A 17075-nucleotide genomic window follows, 5' to 3' on the forward strand; every position below is an offset into this window, starting at 1 on the left:
CAAGCCCACACACGCGCGCGCACATACACACACACGCACACAGATTTTCCGTACTACTCATTCGCTCAGTCTTATCTCTCTCTCTCTCTCTCTCTCTCTCTCTCTCTCTCTCTCTCTCTATATATATATATATATATATATATATATATATATATATATATATATATATATATATATATATGTTCCCCTGACCGACTGCCACTTCGGACTTAAAACAAAATGAAGGAAAATGCAACTGCCCAGATTCATAACAGAAAGAAGAGTGTTTTCAGCATTTAGTGCCCAAACAAACTGCAAGTTTGAGCGCGACCAGTCTGGTCTACATTATTTAGGCGTAAGATTCCCGCAGATTTGTCTAAGAGAGCCCTGACTTACAACCGTTTGCGGAAATTGCCACTACCTTCAATAACTGCAAGGTCTGCATATAGATAAATTAAAATACATAATAAATTATAAAATATATAAAATAAATCATGAGCGAAGTTTCATTTATACTATTGGAAAATAAGAAACTAAACCCACATATTTATTACTTTTCCACAAAAGTAATACATAGGACGGACCAGCTAAAAGCCAAACAAAATAAAAGAATACATCCCTACGACATTTGTTGGGAAAATTTTACATTACCAAAACAGAGTGGGTTTTTTATTTATTTTATTTTTTCTCGACATTCTTTTTCAACAGACCACTCACATGTGAGTACAAAAATGGGAAATTGGAGTCAAGGTACCCATGTGAAAACACATTAACTTTATCACTACACATGACACGTGCCCTTATGATTGATCAAAACATCGCTTAATATGACAGTGATCGGATAACCAAATAAGTATGCCACGCATTCGCTGACGGCTTTCAAACTTAGCAAACTGAGACTCGCACAACATACCGAAGGCATGCTGCCAAAAAAAAAAAAAAAGAAAAAAAAAAAGGCCGCCGTACCTCACTTATTAGACTTATTAACTGCGTGCACTGGACGTGTGCTATAACGTGCACATATAAAATGTAAAACTGTTTTACCGGTCAGTTTTAAAATATTTTTTCCTTGAAGCGAACCCCTCGGCAAAATGCAGAAACAAAGCGATGGAAAATAAGAGGCAACGCATGAAGGCTCCTCATTATGACTGCCATATACAACCACATATAAAAAGCAATGACATCATCAATGACAACTCTGTAAGTCACCTCATCCCAAGGAGATTAACAGCACTCTCCACAGAAGATGTATGCGGAACATTCTTCCATGTGAACAGCAAGTGAGAGAGCAAACTTATTTTCTCGTTCGTTTCTGACAGGAAGCAGATAAGACCAACCGTTGACAGATGAGGTGTTAAGGAAGTGTCAGTGGCCCACAGGGAAAGACGCTGCCCATAAAAAGTAGCAGACCTTGTGGAAAGGGGATCACTGGTTGGTGTAGAGTGCCCTCATAGGAAATGCACCGACAACTCCAGACTGGGAACCGTAGCATCGTATGCATGTGGTGGTGGATATTCCCTCATTTACACCGAGTATAGAAGCAGGCATATTTTGCATCTCTGGTAGCGCCACAAATAAAAGGTAGAAGTAGTAATAATAATAATAATAATAATAATAATAATAATAATAATAATAATAATAATAAACTTTTTATGCTTACTTGGTTAGTGTTTTACTTCACGGCACCAGATTGAAAAGGAGAATCGGACAGATTCCCGAAAGCTATCTAAACAGACCTATCTTGAAATGTATGTACATTTACGTAACTGTCGATTTGTTTCTCCAATAATAATAATAATAATAATAATAATAATAATAATAATAATAAACACTCATAGTAGCACGAGTCTTGAAATGGAGCAATGGGTACATACATTTTAAAATAAATCTCTACAGAGAAAGGGAATCAAACAGATTCCCGAAAGCTCTCAGCCGAGATTAATTTTTAAATATTTATACCCATACAAAACTGTGGATTTGTTTCTCCAATAATAATAATAATAATAATAATAATAATAATAATAATAATAGGTCCACTACCTACTTATACTAATCTACGCCTGCACGACCCTTCAGCTCCAAATAACAGTGACAACAGGAGTTTAAGGAGGTCCCCTATGCAACGCCAACTAACCACCAATATAATAATAATAATAATAATAATAATAATAATAATAATAATACTCTTCAAAGAATGATCAGTCTCTACGGTCATAGAAAAACTGACAACAATGACAAAATCAGCCAAAAATAATAATAAAAAAAAAAACTCTCAGAAAGCATCATGCAACATCCAAAGTTGGAGAGCGTCGCTCGCCAGAATAAACACGGCCCGATATAGAGACAAATACAGCACTGAAAACAAGACGTTACCTAATGCACGGCCATGAAGAAAATGCAGGCTCAAGCAAAAACGTCGAGACGTCAAAATGATTCTGAACTGAGCGAACGTGAAGGTCATGGCATGCATCCAATCCTCAGAGATTATGGGAACCCATTCTTCATAGAATGAAATAGTAAGTTATACAGAATTTAGGCCAGAGGCCAAGCGCCGGCACCTATGAGGTCATTCAGCGCTGAAAGGGAAACTGAGAGTAAAGGTATTTAAAGGTGTAACAGGAGGAAAACCTCGCAGTTGCACTATTAATCAATTGTTAGGAGAGGGTGAAAAGTAAGATGGAAGAAAGAAAATATGAACGGTGGTACAGTAAAAAGAGTGAAAGGGGTTGCAGCTAGGGGCCGAAGGGACGCTGCAAAGAACCTTAAGTAATGCCTAAAGTGCACCGCATGAGGTGCGCTGACGGCACTACTCCCCTACGGGATTGGAGATTATGAGAAAATCCATTCTTAATACCCAGGCAATATGAACATTTTAACAGTATTCAAATGCCAACGATCATATGCTATTGGTGAGCAGCAGATCTGAATCGACTTCCATCCAGGATAATGATGGTAATAAATAGTTCGCCTATCCTTTCAGATGAGCCTTACTGAATAATGCGAGGTTCAAGGCCACTATTTAAAAAAAGAAAAGAGGACTGCTCTTCCTACGTACAGCAAGTTGTGTAATCTATGCTAAAGTCACTGGCTTCGGACTCCAAATCATTAAAAGGGAACAGGTTTCAGGTAACCTCTAAATTGCTCTTGCCAAGCATGATTCATATCCTGCGCTATTATAAAATCAAGTTCACTCCACCTACACGCAATAATAATCTTTGTTTATTTTTGTGTTCGTTTATCAGTTAACTTCTCTATTGAAAAAGAACGAACTGATCACTTTTCCCTTTTCGAACACTTCTTTATGCTAAACAGGAGCTTTTCCCAGTCATTTGGTATCTACTCCTTTCTACTGACTTAGTGACATCAAAGCAAAACACTACGAAAGCTATGAGAGAGAGAGAGAGAGAGAGAGAGAGAGAGAGAGAGAGAGAGAGAGAGAGAGAGAGAGAGAGAGAAATTCCACTCCGTACAATTTCGACTCGCTGAGACGTCCCCGAAGTGACGAATGAAAAAATGAGAGAAGTTCGTGAACCCACCCTCTCTATATTTCCTGTTGCATCCCGGCCACAGCCTAAGGAGGCTGGCGGGCTGGCGACCTTCAAGGGGCGCACCTCTACGTAGCCATTTGGGCAGCAGCGCAGCCACCTGTCATTAACATATGCGTCAACCACCTCTTCCTACCCAAACCAGGAGGGTGCTATGTCCATCTGGGTGCCACTATACCTTGCACGATCACATTAACTAACGCCTACGTAAGCAAAACACGCCAGAGCTCCACAAAACATTCCTCCAGTGGAAGAAGCGTAGAAAATACCTCAGCTAAAAGGAAGCGGATGAACGAACTGCTAGGCCCAGTGTTCTCTTCAGGCCTGGTCACACTCGCCGTTTCCTAGCAAACAAGGGATGAACCCTTAAATGATAATTAAAAAAGAAAGAAAAAAAGAATGGACAAGAAATGTTGAACGAAAAATATTTGGAGAGAAAGGAGATAGTGTTGACGATTCTAATAATCTCTCGGAGAAGAATCACCAGGAAGAATGGTGCTAAGTAAACCACGCCCAAGAAGAATGATCCCAGCGGCTGTCACTCAAACAACTCGACCGGTGTTGACAGGAATATCCCACCAGTTCCTTTGATCCTAATTTCTTATTCTGCGACTTTTTTCTTTTTCTCAACCATCCTCAGCTTCAGTATGGAAAATATCAACTGCTTAAATTGTATTTTCATCAAAATTACAGAGGTAAAGAAGGTTACCAAAACATATGACACATGCTCACTCGCTTACAATGAACGATATGCAGTGCCTCAAGTTCATCAAAACAGAAACTATGAATCAACTCTACACTTCTCGAAGTATAGTAAAATTTACTGTATAAAAGCTAGGAACAAACTACGTCTATTATTTATCGTTACAAGTAACTGTCGCTGGTTTTCATCAGCATGCGATAAAATGCATGCCCCTAAAAAAAGGTTTTCAGCTGCCAAAACTATAATCTCTCACGAGATATTGAGTGATCCATGTGTTGCAGAACACGGCATCCTATGACCAAAGCAATCAGTGCAGCCTTAAATCATACACGATTTAAAGCCTCCGTAATTTCAGAGCGTTACGAGTCTCTCTCTCTCTCTCTCTCTCTCTCTCTCTCTCTCTCTCTCTCTCTCTCTCTCTCTACGAGAGATGGGAAAAACACACATTACATGGTACATCCATAACCACTCATTTAATCTAAAATCAAAGCTGAGAATTATGTGTGCTTTATCTAGTATAAGTTTCTTTAGAGGTATATAAGTAAGTTTTATATCAGTAATTTTCTTACTGGATGTAGTTACTGTGCATGAGCAAAAGACAATATGGCATGTTACACATTTCACATGTGTAACTCTCATTACTCCCCTGATGACACAAGGTGCCATGAGACTAATTGGCATAATTTTCTGGTCAAAGTAAAATATCAAGAATCTGATGCGCGGAAGGAAATTATTGAAAGCCAAGGGTAGTTGAAACTTGCAGAAAAAAAAAAAAAACTGACACTATGCATACCCAGTTAAATATGAATATACAGAAACTTATCAAATATGATCTAGTTAACAAAACAGTAATTATTAAATTGCTTTCGGTTCAGAGGGCGCTATTGTTAAAAGAATTAGGCAGTTATACATTTCGACGCTTGAGGACGCAACTAGTTATTTTCACCCAAAGGTGTGATATAACAAGAGAACAGGGTACTCTGCTACCGGCACGTACGATAAAATCTCTCTCTCTCTCTCTCTCTCTCTCTCTCTCTCTCTCTCTCTCTCTCTCTCTCTCTCTCTCTATATATATATATATATATATATATATATATATATATAAATAAAATATAAATATATATATATATAAAGATATATATATATATGTGTGTACAGTATATATAAATACACACATATATATGTATGTATGTATTTATAAAACAAATTCTTCGTCTTCTTATAGGCTAATTTCCTATTCATAAATAGCTTAGGTTACAAAACATAAAAAGAAAACACAGGAAAATTCCATAAAATCTCGTACCAGCATTAAAATATTTCAAGGATTTCACATCAGTTTTTTAAGTAACTCATTAAATACGCTCGATGTAAAGCTTCAGTCAAATTGTGCTTAAATAAAAAAAATAGCTTACAGTACATGGGTACGGAGATAAAATTACTGTAATAATGCAAAACAGGGTAGAAAATCAAATAGAGAGAAATATATGACGTTAAGTACTTCAACATAACAAACACACACACACAGACACAATTTAATAAAATCCTCTTCACTAAAGTACAAATAGCTAATAAATCGAGGTTCAGGTAATATTTTACGATTTCTGTCAAACACAGTACACGCACTAAATAACCAGACATACCACTGTTACTGACAAGTGAGAAAAAAAAAAAATCCGATGATACAGCCATTAGTTTGAATCACGTACAAGAAAGACAACTGAAGCCAAATTCGAATCGAAAGCCAGCAAAGAAATAAAAATAGGATAAATGAGAGAGAGAAAAAAAAAACAACTGGGTGTATTGCTGTTTGCCAGCATGAAAGCACAGATTCTGCTCAAGGATAAAACAAACAAAACGTGAGCTTCTGGATAAAATATTAAGGGCGGGAGGAGGTCGCCTAATATCTGGGCTATGCAAGGGCGGAGAGTCTAAACATGCCACACACACAACCGTGGTGGATGAGTACCCTCCCCCTCCTCCCCCCCCACCTCCTCCTCGACCCCCGTAACTCACGCCCACATGTAGGAGCAACGCCAGTTAAGGTGTTGGCAAAGATCCCATGCCAACATCTTCTGGAAATAAACCCCCGCCATATTCCCTAACCGAAAGAGGAGGAATAGGTTACAGCAGAGACCCTGACGACGACGACGACTTCTATACGGCGCCCCATGAAACCGAAAAATATCATGAAGTGATGTCATCCACAGCAACAATGGACTCGTCATTGCAAGGTCATCCCAATAGCCAAAATAAGTAATTGAAAAATATGTAACTGAAATGTTATATGTTTATGCCTCTCTAGATCATCTCTCTCTTTCTCGTTTTGCGCAGAAACAAATAAACAGTAAAGTTGGCGATTCAAAGAGATTCGCTATCATTATTTTTTTCGTTTCTTAATGCTTGATGAACTGCATTTCTTTACGTAATCTAGACTCACAATATATTATATTGTTTATACGCGCACACACACACACACACACACACACACACACACACACACACATATATATATATATATATATATATATATATATATATATATATATATATGTTACAGTTACGATCCATATTTCTCAGTCCAGGAGCGAGCCCTCCTCTCTCTCTCTCTCTCTCTCTCTCTCTCTCTCTCTCTCTCTCTCTCTCTCTCTCTCTCTCTCTCTCTCTCTCTCTCTCTCTATGTATATATATATATATATATATATATACATATATATAGTGTATATATATATATATATATAGAGAGAGAGAGAGAGAGAGAGAGAGAGAGAGAGAGAGAGAGAGAGAGAGAGAGAGAGAGAGAGAGTACTCGCTCCTGGACTCAGAAATATGGATCGTAACTTTAACATCCGGTTCTTCCCATTTGTTGCCTACTTCGTCAAATAACAGTAGAAAATAATCAACAATAATATGTTCATCCATGACAGTATGACCAACTTGACAATGATGCAAGCTTTGGGATGTCTCTCTTATCAAGGATGATTAGTAGAAATTATAATCAAGAATCACAAGAATACCTTGCAATACTTAAAACCTCTCAATCGTCCGTCCGTCTAGCCTGGGGTTAACAATCAGTGATAAACCCCATGATTAATACGTAACTACGGTTCAACTTGGCAGAAAAACGAACCAGCCGGAGGTATTTAATAATGACATATAATGACAGGTACCCTCACGTATATCTGGCGTAATACGCTTTTACGCCTTTCGTGTGTAAGACCAGAAAATAGTAAAACGACCTTTAAAGTGGCTCTGCCGGTAGATTTATTTCAGCGGGCGAACTCATCACCACTCATTGCATTTCCTGCGATGAAACGCATCATCTTAGCGTCGTCTGATTTCTCACGGCAGGTTTAGAAGGGTAAAATTGAAAGCAATCTATTTCAGAGAGCATTCATCGAGGGCCCTTTATTGCTATGATGCATTGCGACAATTATAGCAGGGCGTAAAACGAAACTTGGATCTAAAGACTCTGGGGGTGCGACTGCGCCAAGGTAAATAGTAGGCGGCCTCAGCAAAGGTGGAACTGCAGTGCTAATGTAAGCGACCCCTGGGGACAGGTAACTCGTTCCTTACTCCGAATTAGTTGCAATCAACATCCATCTACGCCCTCGTAGTTAACGCGAATGCCCCCACGTCACATAACCAGCATTCTATTATCTGGGGCCGTCAAGATACTGAAGGCATCATTGTCTTTGTTCGTGAAAGCGCCAGAAATTGAGAAGGATCGGCGTACCATACCATTAACACTTTGGCTCAGTTAAAACACTGCAATTGAAAAAAAAAAAATTAAAAATATTGAAAAAAAAATGGCTCCATCGCAATGGTCAGCGTGGATACAACGATGATTTGTTCAACTGCTCAGCTGTTGCTACCTGGTAAGATAACGAGATACACCGACCTGCGAAACAGATACCTATAAAAAAAAGATCCTGTTTGTCTTTAATCTTACCAAAGGCTACTGGTCACGTCACTGCGTAGTCAACCAAACTACCTACCTACCTCCTCTTATGAATGCTCCATAGAATTTTGCAGCATTACATGATTTTTATGTGGTTTGGAGATACTCATAAACACTATAGAGATCCTTCCAGCTACATATTGCTCGAATGTTAGTCGGCAACACCCATAGCTTTTCAGAATAGAGTAAAAAATGAAAGAGAGAAAAATAAATCCATAATTTTATTGTAAGATACACATACGGCGTTAAAATACGCAATTTGTGTAACCAAAGACTGACTGACAAATTTATATGAAAGGGGTAGATTTCTATAAAAACCATTTCCTAACCTAATACCTTCACATATCTCATATGTGCATGGATCAGCAATAAAATAATAAAATTTTCTGTAATTTCGATACCAACGCAAATCAGTCACTCTTTTTTTTTTCCATAACTTCGCTGTTAAAAATATTTTAGTGAAGAAAAGACTATTACTCTTAAGAGAAAATCTTCAATCGTATTTCTGTACCAAGATTATTGACGTCTGCAAATTCCACGGAACTTTAGACTTTGCTTGCACCGACACACCTCGGATTAGCAAACAGATGGTAAATTGCATTATCATGGCATACCTCTGAGGATTTTTATAACGTTCGGGAAGTCAAGTGGGGCTAAGTAAATTGTGAATAAGCAAAGAGATAAGATTCTCAAAATGCTATACGATTTACTTTGTAAGGCAAGTGTAAACGAAAAACGTATGGTTAAACCACAGGAATTCAATCATAATAAAATCATATACTTGTATGTACATACCTAGCAATAATAATAATAATAATAATAATAATAATAATAATCATAATAATGATAATAATACAGCAAATATCGCAAATGCATTCCTATCCAACAATATCCAAAGGGAATTCGTTGCATGACATGTAAATTAAGAAGCAACATACGGCGAATATCACATCCGTAAGGGGTCTTGTGATACGATACGGATGACCGTCATCCAGAAGAGGAACTTAAAACCAAAATGATCACAGAAGCCATTTAAACGTCATCTAATTTCTGAAGGTGGTCAGCAGGGGGCGACACTTAATATTCCCCTGCAAATGGGACACGTGTCAACAGCCTGAGTACGTAAAAGATACTTACAAGAAATTAAAAACGAATAAAAGTGAGACCGCGGTGTTTAATGTATATACAGCATACCATAATTATGAGCAGTAATATTGAAAAGAAAATTCAATAGTACAATCTCACTCATATATATATACATACATACATATATATATATATATATATATATATATATATATATATATATATATATATATATATATATATATATATATATATATATATATATATATATATATATATATATATATATATATATATATATATATATATTATTATTTATTGAACATTTAACTGAAGATGAAACCTATTCATATGGAACAAGCCCACCAAAGAGGCCATTAACTTGAAATTCAAGCTTCCAAAGAATACGGTGTTCATTAGGAAGAAGTAAGAGGAGGTAAAGGGAAATAAAAAATATAATTTAATAAATTAATAAATATATAAAAATGTATTAAAATGCAAGGAGAATAGTATTAGGGCAATAATGCATTGCATAGATCATAATGTTTTCAGAAAAACAAGTACGAAAAATCACGACTACAAAAAACTGGATCTGTAACAGTAAAATTTTAATGAGCATTTTTTTGTTGCAATGCTTGCTTGCTTGGTCAAGCAAAGTTAACATGTTACACGGTGCGTGCCTTTAGTCAGCCCACGGCTCCACTCGTTCATAAACCCACGCCACTTAAAATCAAACATCACGATAAGGGAAAATAATACTTCCCTTTTATGGCTTCAAAAAATACGCACGCAAAGTACACATTAGACACCTTTATGGCAGTTGCTTGCATATGTGCATGCGCAAGGGACAAATATTACCGCAGAAGTGTAGCGTTCTGTTAGGTTTTAGACAAAGCAGGAAATTCGTCGAAGGAAGATTGTGAGTAAACGTCTTTGTTACATGGTACCATACAACTAAAGGTTATCAGTAAGGATTTGCATAAGCACGAACGTGATTGTTAGACAACAAAAATGAATATTTGTCTTTGCATAAAATAACCAAAAATGTTCTGAAGGTGTTTATATTTCTACAATAATTTTGAATAAATTTATGATGTCCAAAATATAACCGAACATCACGTCTCTTCGTTCTTCTCCAAACATCGCCTGTGCGTTCTTCTTCTTCTTCCGAAAGAAATAAATATGGGAGTCAGTAAGTGCCTTTGTTTTTCCCAGATCAAAACCTTCCCTGTAACTTCCCGTGCATTGTTCGGGATTCCGTTGGGTCTTCAACTCCTTCGACATGACTCCAAGCTTGACAACATCCGAGTCTGAACTGTTGTGCCCATTCGCACGAACGGCGAAGCAACAACAACGAAGCAAGAACAACCAAAGAACGGGTCATGATTGCGCTTAACTCGATGCATCAAAAGTAGAGAAAAATGTTTACATACCGGAGGGGAGGGTCGAGACGTGGGATCTCAGGAGGGAAGGGTGGATTGAGAAGGTAGGGAGAAGCAGAAAGGAGTGATGACAATAACAACAGAGGGTGGGGGGATTACTGCTTCGCCGCCGCCGAGGGCGCTACACCTACGATTGTGTTACGAGATAAGCGCGCACTTTGATTCTTAAACACACAGCTTCATATGGTTTGGAGTTCCTCTCCTTTTTTGTCTTCCTTTCTCTCGCTGTCTATCCCACACCGCCGCATACTGCCGTTATCTCTCTCTCTCTTTTTATATATATATATATATATATATATATATATATATATATATATATATATATATATATATATATATATATATATATATATATATATATATATATATATATATATATATATATATATATATATATTATATGTGTGTAAATACATACGTGTAACTGAATCACGTGGATTTTGTCTTTATTTACATACAGACATATATACATACATCTGAAAGTGCGTACAGCAATATTGCAATATTCTATATTTAGAAGCATTTGCACAAATAATCGCCCTTAACTGAAAATCAGTTAATTCAGTAAAAGAAGGAGAAAAAAAAAGCAAGAGACGAAATTTTCAATGCACAGACATTCGCTCAATCACGAACCCTCCCTTCGCCTACGCTGCTTGTAATCGTAATGCACAAAGAATGTAAACAGCAAATTCCAACAAGTAAACGGAAGAGGACCGCTCCCAAAACCACAATTAAAACAATAACTTCCTCAATACAGCTGCGCATTAAAACTCGCTCTCTCTCTCTCTCCCAGGCATCAGACAAACAAATAACTACGGAGGAGAACGGCATGACAACGTGAATTTAGGGACTGAGGAAAGTTCCCAATTGCTTGACTTTACTGCCACCTGCAGTTTTTACCCCGTGTGACATAACTCCTCAACATTCCCGCACCCAGAACAATGACAAAACCCCTGGCTTCAACCCCATTCTTTCTCAGTCATCAAGCGTTCATTTTCCACCATAAAACACAAAATACTCAACAGAGAGGTAATGCTGATTTGGAACAGCAAGTCATATGGCAAACTTTCAAGATGAATATAATAAATGAAGTACTCTCAATGAACTAATGTCCAATAAAAATCAGTCCAATTAAACAAAAACTGATTGCATAAAGGTCTAAATTTAATAACAATAGAAAAGCAACAAGCTCATACAGCACGAATCTGTCACAATTCCCAAATTTGAAGCAAGTGACCTGCCACTTTCGAGTTGCGTATTCTTTATCAAGCAATAATCAGAAACACCACACACACACACACACACACACACACACACACATATATAGTTAATACTTAATAAATTTATATGCTACAATACCATCACAAGACGAAACTACCACATGAAGAAATAGGTTTATTTCCAAATAAAATTTAGATATAAAAATTAATAAAAATGAAAAAAAATGTAAAAAAAAAAAACTGAAAAGAAGGGGCATAAATCCTTAAAAAAATGTAAAAAAAAAAAAAAACTGAAAAGGGGCATAAATCCGTAAAGAACTTTTTATGGCGTACGGTTTGAATTAGCACAGTTCAAGTACCGCCCAGCAATAAAGTGTTAGGAATAGAATCTTTAAGACTGCTGTAAACGTTTTGGTAAGGGAACTCCCGTTAGGCATACCGCTGCCGAGGTTGAACATCTAAAAAAGAAAAAGAAAACAAAAGAAAGAAAAAAGTTTAAAACTCGAAAAATTTCTCAATCAATTTTCGTCATAAGAAATGTATAAAAATGTAGCTTAACATTGAACTACAGCAATTAGCCAACTCTCACGTAAGATAGTTTCCGGCCTCGTTTTTGGCTGCATGATTATAAAATGAACTGAACGTAAAAAAATCATGATTTTTTTACGGACCATACACGAAAACATGCATATGCATAAATATCCACAGCTTGTATCGATGAACATTCACCTTTCAAAACTGGAACCAACAGTATTATCATAATTCATAATATGACATTTAAATAAGACATTTACACTTGATAAGACATTTAACCTTAGTTTATTTTCTTATTATGTACTCAAAGACCAAAAAAAAAGATTAGACTTCCTTAATGAGTTCTTAAGTCTAGAATCATCAGAACGCTGTGAGGCAAAGGTCGCCCAAGCATCATAAATGTCAAATAACTCCCAGTGGAGAAGTCTGAATCAGCGACCTTAAGTTGAATAAATAGTAATGAGAGAATTGACCTTATGAATGACACGAACTATGAGTAGCGCCGCAGGCTATGCTGAGAGAGAGAGAGAGAGAGAGAGAGAGAGAGAGAGAGAGAGAGAGAGAGAGAGAGAGAGAGAGAGAGAGAGAGAGAGAGAGAGAGTTATCAAAGGAACAAACATACTGGCCAAGGATAAAAAAACGAGAGAGAGAGAGAGAGAGAGAGAGAGAGAGAGAGAGAGAGAGAGAGAGAGAGAGAGAGAGAGAGAGAATATTATCAAAGGAACAAACCTACTGGCCAAGGATAAAAAGAGAGAGAGAGAGAGAGAGAGAGAGAGAGAGAGAGAGAGAGAGAGAGAGAGAGAGAGAGAGAGAATTAACAAAGGAACAAACCTACTGGCCAAGGATAAAAGAGAGAGAGAGAGAGAGAGAAATTATCAAAGGAACAAACCTACTGGCCAAGGATACAAAAAAGGAGAGAGAGAGAGAGAGAGAGAGAGAGAGAGAGAGAGAGAGAGAGAGAATTAACAAAGGAACAAACCTACTGGCCAAGGATAAAAGAGAGAGAGAGAGAGAGAGAGAAATTATCAAAGGAACAAACCTACTGGCCAAGGATACAAAAAAAGGAGAGAGAGAGAGAGAGAGAGAGAGAGAGAGAGAGAGAGAGAGAGAGAATTAACAAAGGAACAAACCTACTGGCCAAGGATAAAAAGAGAGAGAGAGAGAGAGAGAAATTATCAAAGGAACAAACCTACTGGCCAAGGATACAAAAAAAGCGAGAGAGAGAGAGAGAGAGAGAGAGAGAGAGAGAGAGAGAGAGAGAGAGAGAATTAACAAAGGAACAAACCTACTGGCCAAGGATAAAAAGAGAGAGAGAGAGAGAGAGAGAAATTATCAAAGGAACAAACCTACTGGCCAAGGATACAAAAAAAAGAGAGAGAGAGAGAGAGAGAGAGAGAGAGAGAGAGAGAGAGAGAGAGAGAATTAACAAAGGAACAAACCTACTGGCCAAGGATAAAAAGAGAGAGAGAGAGAGAGAGAAATTATCAAAGGAACAAACCTACTGGCCAAGGATACAAAAAAAAAAGAGAGAGAGAGAGAGAGAGAGAGAGAGAGAGAGAGAGAGAGAGAGAGAGAGAATTAACAAAGGAACAAACCTACTGGCCAAGGATAAAAAGAGAGAGAGAGAGAGAGAGAGAAATTATCAAAGGAACAAACCTACTGGCCAAGGATACAAAAAAAGCGAGAGAGAGAGAGAGAGAGAGAGAGAGAATTAACAAAGGAACAAACCTACTGGCCAAGGATAAAAAAGAACGAGAGATAGACAGAAAGAGAATTATCAAAGGAACAAACCCACTGGCCAAGGATAAAAAAAACCATGAGAGAGAGAGAGAGAGAGAGAGAGAGAGAGAGAGAGAGAGAGAGAGAATATCGAGTGGATTCCCCGCATACGGAGAATGGTCTTTTCCAGCAACATCAGGAAATCTCAAGTTGACCACTGTAGCCACTAACTCAACAAACAAGCAAATAAACAGGAAAACATTAGTTTAAAAATGAATTAGGGCGTGACAAACAGATCCTTCTGGAAACACCTTGTCCAATGGCTGACGGTTTCTTACTGATGATGGAAGCGGCCATCTTTAAGATGAATTAGATATTTCACAACCCACTTTCAAATGCAAAGGAGATCCAGAGGTGGAATAGAATTCAACAACTGCTCGGCATATGGCAAGTCGAAAGTTGGGATTGCCAGATCCTAATTTAAATGCAAGGTCAAACTATAAGCTCTCATACTCTCAAAAGATGTTAATTCAAGTTCTAAAACCTTGATCTTTGAAAGACATGAAGGTTAAGTAATGTGTCTTTGCACTGTGGCATAGTCTGACTCAGTGTATTACTACACTGCAGAACAGAATAGGATATACTGTAGAATTTATGCCAAAGGTCAAGCGCTGGGATCTATGAGGTCATTCAGCGCTGAAACGGAAATTGGCAGTAAAAGATTTGAAAGGTGCAACATGAGGAAGTCCTTGCTGTTGCACTAAGAATCAATTGCCTGGAGAGGGTGGAAAGTTAGATGGAAGAAAGAGAATGTGGAAGGAGGTACAGTCAAAGGAACGGAAGGGGTTGCAGCTAAGGGCCAGAGGGACGCTGCAAAGAACCTTAAGTAATGCCTACAGTGCACCGCACGAGGTGCACTGACGGCACTACCCACCTACGGGGTACAGCAGTGCAGATATTCACTTCCACTAGCTTCTCCCGCCTTTTTGCTGTTCATCTCTTCAATCTCTGGCATGATCGATGAAGAAGAAAATGTACATACATACTGATGACGGTCTGGATATGTAAGAAAAAAAATCATAAAGACAATGGTAACTATGCATTGTGCTACAACGCTATAAGTAATGTGCAGTACCCAAAACGACAACGGAGCCACATTCTGCCTGTCATCTGAAGAAAGGAAGCTTCGTGATAAAAAAGACGATTATCTTAATAAATATTAATGACAAATTCCTTCCAATGCGAAACTGACAAGTCAAGAAGATTCTGCATCATAATTACGATTCCTTCCTTCACCTTTTTATTCTTTATCCCTCGCTAATTAAAGAATGACTATAGATCATATAAACAAACAGCTAAAAAAAAAAAAAAAAAAATTCACGCTAGCCAGAGATCTCTTCCTTAGCTTGAAAGCTTCCTGGCTGGAAACCGAGACCAGAGTCTTTCTACAAAGAAAGAAAATGAAAGCGGAAAGCGAGTGGAGGAGGCAGGGAACACACGGAGAAATTAAATCTTCCGATTATCTGCGGCGTACGTCTCCTGCAGGCTGCGGCAGCTCCCATATCAGCACTACGGCGGCCAGTTCGTCGGGCGTGGCCAGACACATGCCTCATTGTCCGGAGCCAAGACCCTACTACGGCTGCTGCAGCACGAGAGAGAGAGAGAGAGAGAGAGAGAGAGAGAGAGAGAGAGAGAGAGAGAGAGAGAGAGGCGCTGTTGAATAATTCCGTGGAGCAATGATATTCTGCGGAGGGAACCGGTCTCTGCTACCCCTGCATTTCTTTTTTGGTCTCACAGCACTACATGATAATAATGTACCGCAAACCGTTTGATCTGTCATGAGTTCATTTTTTGGGGGGCTATTATCCTTTACTCGTCCGGGCGGGAATACGACCCAAGATACCAGGGGTATTAATAATAATAATAATAAAAAAAGTCGCTTCAGTTTAATACTAACACTTTACGATTAATTCAACGGATTAAGGATTTCATACGTACGTACAAATTTATGAAATCGCAAGCACAAATAAGAGTGTAATAAATATTGTAGGCAGAAAATAAAAGAAAATATAAAAAATAAGGGAGTAAGCTAATAATAAAAATCTACGGAAGAATCAAGCGACTACGATTTTGGTTTAATGAATAAGTGAGAACATCTTGCCTATTAGACTGTGACAGCTGGCAACCAAGTACCGAAAATTCACATTTATGAACACAACATGGGTTAACAATGAACATGGTAAGAATTCTTTGTACATGCGAAAGAAAACAGAATGACAATACGATTTCCCAATAAAAAAAAATAAAAAAATACGCTGACCTGAGTCAATCTAAAAGTCTACCGACCTCTGAAGCACACCGTTTTCATATCCAGGATAGGACAGGATTATAGAATATAGGCTAAAGGCCAAGCGCTGGGACCTATGAAATCATTCAGCAATGAAACAAATTGACAGAAAAAAGGCTCGAAAGGTGTAACAGGAGGAAAACTTCCCAATTGCAATATGGAACTATTGTTAGCAAAGGGTGGAAAGTATGACGGAAGAAAGAGAATAGGAACTGAGTTACTGAACCTTAAGTATTGCCGACACAGTGTACCGCGAGAGGTCCTCTGGACGCACTACTCCCCTACAGGGTTTCATATCCGAGGTCTTAGTTGTCTAATTTTTAGAAAACCTGAGTCTTGTCTAAAACTGAGCCTCATTTTCCTTCGAAAGTGGCCTCAAAGGATCCTCCTCTCTTCTCAAAATATCGACAGTGCTGAAGAACTGACGAAGAGACTTAGCCATCACAGCCCATGCCTCCTCAATTCACTATAAACCCGATACCAAATGGAGAGATGCATTTGAAAGATACAATGAAGACTCCCACTCCCATTCTCCTCTCCTC

The 17075-nt window shown here is 38.0% G+C and overlaps 1 protein-coding gene across 43 annotated transcripts in view; it reads right to left on the minus strand.

Annotated features, from left to right (window-relative positions):
- Nucleotides 1-17075, minus strand: part of LOC136854032 (dystrophin, isoforms A/C/F/G/H-like) — a 1916343-nt gene that overhangs the window by 21120 nt on the left and 1878148 nt on the right. The window lies entirely within an intron of this gene.

This window comes from Macrobrachium rosenbergii, chromosome 28, assembly GCF_040412425.1.
Source record: "Macrobrachium rosenbergii isolate ZJJX-2024 chromosome 28, ASM4041242v1, whole genome shotgun sequence".
NCBI lineage: Eukaryota > Metazoa > Arthropoda > Malacostraca > Decapoda > Palaemonidae > Macrobrachium > Macrobrachium rosenbergii.